At 39.9% G+C, this 6,642-nt stretch overlaps 1 long non-coding RNA gene across 1 annotated transcript; it reads right to left on the reverse strand.

Annotated features, from left to right (window-relative positions):
* Positions 1-5,204: 5,204 nt before the first annotated feature.
* LOC136530426 (uncharacterized) lies at positions 5,205-6,306 on the reverse strand. The gene is made up of 3 exons (XR_010777774.1): positions 6,117-6,306; positions 5,945-6,015; positions 5,205-5,366 (listed from the first exon to the last, which is right to left on the reverse strand). It is a non-coding gene; the product is annotated as an uncharacterized lncRNA (long non-coding RNA).
* Between the last annotated feature and the right edge of the window lie 336 nt (positions 6,307-6,642).

The following is a 6,642-nucleotide window of genomic DNA, read 5'->3' on the forward strand; positions in this document are numbered from 1 at the left end:
GGCTTTTGAGCCTACTTTTGCTTTTGCAAAATCCAAAAGCCAACCAAAGGGTTTAAAAGCCACAATTGCTTTAGGCCAAAAGTAGCTTTTGCTCTAGTAGAAAACTCAAAGCACCTCTCTCCCTGCTTTCAACTACTTTTGGGGAAAAATTTACCCACATGCCACTAGTTATGGAACATACCAGTTTGTTTTTTCCCTTCTATCTTAGTCCGAAGCGAAGAAAGCGAAACTTGCAGGGTTCGCACAGCAGCACCGACCCTTACCGACCATGCGAGGTCCTTCCCCTCCCCATGGCCCTCTCATGGCGGCGTGAGCTCCTTCCCCTTGTCACACCTAATTTTAAAGACAAAACTAGGTTCACCATATGTGTGCCTAGGAAGTTCACACATATAACCACAGAATGAATAGTATCAGAAACAATGCCATTAAATAATGTATACATAGCTATATTAACACTTACATCAGAGTATCATAGAATGGTAACTAATCTTCAGGCTCTATTCTTCACAGGGATGGCTAACTAGGGGTAACATACGCCTAGCACTCCTGTCAATCTTCTAGGAACTCCTTTGTGTCCTCATCAATACTCTAAGCAACTTTACTATAGACTGAGGAGTGGGGGAAATAGCAAGGGTGAGCACATGTCGTACTTAGCAAATATAACATAGGGTTCATGAGGCTCAAAAGGTTGATACTGGTTTACTACGATTAGCTTTTAGTGAGTCACATTTTTAAGCAATTGAGTAGCATTAAATTTATCATAAAGCCCGTGTAAACACATGATCAGGTAAACATGAATAATGAATAACATAAACAATTAACCACTAATGATCATCTATTTCGTAAGAGTTCCAAGGCTGCTTGTGACCGTGAGCACGACTAATATATCTGTTTTACACTCTGTAGAGGTTGTACACTTTCACTATGAGTCATGATACCCATATGCTTGGGTTTATAACCCTCAAAACACTTCTAAGGTGAGCAGGCAGGGGTCACTATGAAGTCTTTCAAAGGTTCATCTAACAAGTTAGGGCTGCTAGGATTCTAATTGGCAAGTAGATGTAGGAACCCCCTTTCGAATAGCACAATTCCTTCACGGCTATACACATAGGAACCGAGGCTGTCCTATACCCGACTCGTCAAGCCCCTTTTGTGCCCTTTCAGGTAACCGCTAACAAGCTAGAAAAGATCCTCGTACTTGACTAAAGCTAGGGCCATGTGGCCCTCACAGTTGTATTGTAAGTCCCGATGACCACTTACAGATAAGTCCTTAGGGAGAGGAATCTAGGACACCATAAAACCCAATGCTCTAGCCCTCTTAAGCCAAGTTGCTAAAAACATATTTTAACATTTATTGCATATACCATTAGTCATGTTATAAGATCATGGTTTTAGTTGAGCAGTAGCATCACTACCCAATGCAATATCCCACAGGTGAAAAGGAATCCAAGATATCAAACAACTAGGAAATTTACTATGGTTGCCAAGGTAGACACATGCATATGATTAAGTTGTTATTAAAGTGAATATGACAACAAGGATGATTCCATGCTATACTTGTCTTACTTATATCCTTCTTCTAGTCCAAATCTTTAAGGGAACTCCCTCTTGACCACCACGTAAAGCTCATCGACTGGACAAGATCATAAAGCACCACACAAACATTCATGCAATCATACATGAAGCAAACAATAGAACTATAATTAGATAAGTGCACCAATCAATAAAAGATTTGAAAACTAATCTATGTATTGCCATGAACACACAGACGATAAAAGCACGCTATTCGGAGCTATGGTTCAAAAATACATCTATCATAAGATTTACTTTAAAAGAGAAAAATAAAACTATAGGCTTTATTTATTTTAAATAAATCATGTATAGGATAGTTTAGATAAATAGCTGGATCGAATTAGGTCAAATTATATTTGATTTGGAAAACCAAAATAAAACTAATCTTATTTTATTATTTAGAAAAGATCGAAGTAGAAAATCTAAAGTGCTTTTAATTAGAAATCTAATTGCATTTAGATTGATCAAATTAACATTTTATTTGAAAGCACAAAATAGGCAAAACAATGTTATTGTCACGTAGATCATGTCATTACGAATCTAATGCAACTTGAACGGGTCAAAATGGAGATTTTATGCACAAAACAAGGTCAGTGGCACTTTTGTAAATAAACCGAACTTAATTTTGAATTAAAATAAATAAAAATAGATTTTAAATCAGGATTAGGGACTGCAGGTTCTATTTGGCTGAAACAGAGGGGCTCTTTAGCATAAATTACCAGCAAAGGGGTATGGGAGGATCTAAGCCGTTGGATCAGATCTGGATGGTGGAGATTAGAAGGGAGAGAGATGGGTCGCCGGAGTGGTGCTCCTGTGGCAGCGCCATTGATGGTAGTGGCTTGACCTCGCCAGAGTTTGTCGATATGGTGACTCCAAGCATCATCGGCCAAACGGAAAGCACAGGGAGGGAGAGCGGAGCACTACGAACCCGGGTAGGGAACGGAAGAGGCCACGAGGGCACAGAGGCGAGCGTGGCCTTGATAAGGCGGCTTGAGTTGGTCGGAGTTGCTCTGGCGAGCATGTTCACAACACAGAGAGCGAGAGAGAGATAAAAGCTGGGCACCATGAGCCTACTTACTGACTTCCAAAGCTCGGCAAGTAGCTCAACGCGATGGCAAAGCGGTGGGTCGATGAATCGAATGGCGGTGACGACTTTAGGGTGTCAAGCTCGGGTGCGGCGCTATGAGCTCGGCAGAGGCGGCGGCTGCGAGCTAGGGTTTGGGATGAGGGTGGCGCTAGCTCGGGCTCCTATTTATGGGGTTCTAGGCTTAGGGAACACGTCCGAGTCTGGCTCACATATGGGAGGAAGGAGACGACCGACAGGTGGGGTCGCCTCATCAGCGAGAGAGAGCGCGGGGCCCGATCATCAGCCAAACCGAGAGAGAGAGGCATGACATCCGCACGCAGCTATACTGCAGGGCGCGCTGGGCCTAGGGCTAGAAAATAGAGGGAGGAGGGAGCAGGCCGGTCGAGCCTACAGGCTAAAAGAGAGAGAGGAGAGAGTTTTCTTTTTCTTTTGTTTTTTCTTTATCTCAATGCTATTCCAAAACCCTTTTGTGAAAAGCAATTTGAATTATTTTGAATTTTATACAAAGCCACACGTTATAATAAATCATATGCACCAGCATGTATGCACAACAATGTTGCTAACTTCCTATGATGAATTTTAATTTAATGAAAAATTTTATTTCCCTATGTTTTCATGAGCACAAAAATGCAAAATTACATCATTTTTCATCTATTTCAAAAGGAGCAATTTTTAGGGTGTTACACCCCTCCCCTGCCCTCCCTAGCTGGTGCAAGCTCCTTCCCCTCCCCATGGCCCTCCCCTAGCAGCATGAACTCCTTCGCCTCCCTTGCCCCTCCCAAGCCAGCGCGAACTCTTTCCCCTCCCCATGGCGGCGCGAGCTCCTTCCTACTCCAGATTCGGCGGTCTCGTGCATGGCCGCTGCCCTCCTCCATCTCTGGCGGTTGCCGGGCGCGGGAGCGGCACCGACAGAGGGCGCGACCCCTCCCCCAAATCCAGTGGCCCTGCCTCCCTCCCTATGTCGGCAGTCCTTGGGCTGGCGGCGCCTCCCTCCCTCTCTACAGCCGGCGACAACTCTCTTGGGATGGCAATGGAGCTACCTCCCTTCCTCTCTATAGCCAGCAAGCATGACGTGGCCTAGCGAACACAGCCATCCCAGCGAGTACGGCTAGCTCTGGCGAGAGGAGGACGAAGACCCATTCTATGCATGACATGTGGGGCCCGCTCGCAAGTGAGAGAAACTTTTCCAAAAGTCACATTTGTTCAACCAAACGAGCTTTCAATCACCCCACAACAGCTTTTCTACAGCAGCTTGGCAAAAGTCATAGCTCACAGCAGCTTTTGCAAAAGCCATAGCTCAACCAAATAGTTCCTTAGTTGGATGTGTTAGTGGATGCTGATGTGGACACTTTGCATGGAGAGGTAGTTGATAATGCTAGTGGAATGTTCTAGTGGATGCTGATGTGGACAATTTGCATGTCAAGATAAATTGCTAGTGGGGGTTTATCTTTATCTAGGAGATATAGATAGATGAGTTAGTCCATCACCTCGGTGTGAAGCCAGAATTAAATGTCACCGGAGTCAGTCCAAGCACACATTACTAATAACTATAGACAATATTATATAAGCTCACACATTATCAATATAAATATTATTTTCACGACTAAGATCCTTTAGTTGTGTTAAATTGAAATTAGTAGAATTGCTTATCCTAGATGTCAATTCTTTGTGAGTTGGTTCCCGATGTGTCGATACCATGTGTGAACTCCCATAATTTGATCCTACGGTTTTGTGCTAGTGGAGATCACAAGTGGTGACTCTAGAGGTTCCTATGGTTAGTGGGCTTAAACTGTGTTAGTTGGGAGAATGACACGCGATTTATGTTGGCTAACTGAGGAGGGTTCCTCATAGATTTGGTGCGTCCCTGCCCACACGTCTTGCCCAAGCAACACCATTTGGCGCCACAACACACCAGCTCTGGTGCATCCCATTGAGACCTCATGTGCACTTTCTACTCCTTGAGCCGCCACATATCTCTGTTCTAGAGCAAATGAGCAGTGGAGATGGGGAGTATGTTATACTCATGAGGGATAGCTATTTTGACAAGAGTTTGAGGTAACTGCCATCCAATTGTCACTTTTCCTCATTGTTTGTGGGAATACCTTCACAAAAATATATTTTCATCACAGTTAATGTACCACCTTCATGAAATAAAAATATTTTCATTATATATTGCACACCTTTCACAAAATATGTCACTTTCATGAAATCTTTGTTTTCTGGTAGTGATATCATCTAAAATAAATATTTAACTTATTTACAAGGGTATCTAAAATGAAGAATAGAACAAAGGATACAACTATGTGTGTAGGGAAAAAATGATAATAAAATGAATATGAATGGGTGAAGACTAGTCAAAACATCTTGAATTTGAAAGTTTGAGGAACTTGCAATACAACAAGTTTTCCGTTACTCATTATCGAATCAAGGCATTATCAGTAGTTACGATGGCGTTAATTTCACATTTCACATGATGAGAGGAACATAAAAGAAAATACAATATCATCTACATTTCAAAATAACATAAATACATGCATAACCATTAGAGCATTATAGTTGATCCTTACCTGAAACTAATTTACAATCCATTACATAGCTTTCCTTAGTACAATAAAGAATACACAAACTCGAGTTTTTTTTATTAATGGAGACATCATCACCCTCTGGCTTTGGCTTTTGACATTTGTAGAGTTGTCTTACATCACAACTGTAAGAAACATGAGATGATGTCACAACGAATCCATGACACTATAATGTTCTAATATTGCACACAAAGCTATGATAAGATATGCGTACAATCAGTATATACAACCTACATACATGATGTGTTGCTCACCCGTTAGCCCTGATTTTTTTTCTGAATACATAGTTCTTTTCTAAATAGTCTTAGTGCTGTTGGTAGAGTAGTGGAGCTGATGTTGTCTTCATAATTTATAATATTTTAGGGTAGCATTCTTTTAAGATCATGCATATCAAACTTGAACCACTGATACCTTGATCACTACTATAATGAGTTGAAAATTATTATTCATCATACAATTGTTCTAGTAATAGTGTAATACTTTTGCGGGCAGAATCAAAACTACCTAATTTATTGTAATTTTTGGTACTTAGCTCTCTCATAAGCACGTATTGGTATTCATTAATTTGTGCTTCACATAGTGTGTTGACATCTAACATTGTTAGAAAAAATATTGCCAACGTATAGATCTAGTAGGATGTACTTTATACATCAAGGATGATATATAATGAGAGTACAGGGGCGATTGATGTAAAAATTCATACCTTTACTATCTCTTAGATAAATCTTTATTCCTCAATCGAATATACATTCTCACTGCTTTCTTTAAACCATCCTAGACCATAAGTCAAAAGTGTATGAACATTTCAAATAAAAATGAGTTACACCAATAGAGAAAACTATGAAGATAATAGAAAAAGAGTTTAATTTTCGAACCTGTAGTGTTACAATAGGCTTGTAGCCAAGTTCTTCAACAGCTTTGTTACAACTAAATGTTCTATTGAGTGTTACATATCTAATCCTTGCTGGTGTTAGCATTTGAGGCTGGCAAATTCCAAAATGAGAGCAAACGACCTTATATGCCCACTCTATCAAATAGCTTGCTGGCTTGATAACAAATGTAGGTATCCTTGGATATTCTGAAAAACATTCAACATATGTATTAGCAATGTGAATTGTTTTGTATCATTTCTACTAAGTATGAAAAATATATATTTAAAATAAACAAAATAAAATATGTATCAGGACCAAGATATATAATCTATTATATGTCTCATAATAATAATGAAAAAACTAAAAATAAAATCAATTATTTAGTGAAAATTGTAAATGGAGAAAATTGTTCCAAATTGAACCCCTTCTCTACATTATATTTATAAAGTACACTTCATAGATAATCAACAATTCTAATGAAGAGTTGATGAAAAAAGAAGTAAATATTATAGAGATGTATAAATGAACA

This window comes from Miscanthus floridulus, chromosome 2 (genome assembly GCF_019320115.1).
Source record: "Miscanthus floridulus cultivar M001 chromosome 2, ASM1932011v1, whole genome shotgun sequence".
Taxonomy (NCBI): domain Eukaryota; kingdom Viridiplantae; phylum Streptophyta; class Magnoliopsida; order Poales; family Poaceae; genus Miscanthus; species Miscanthus floridulus.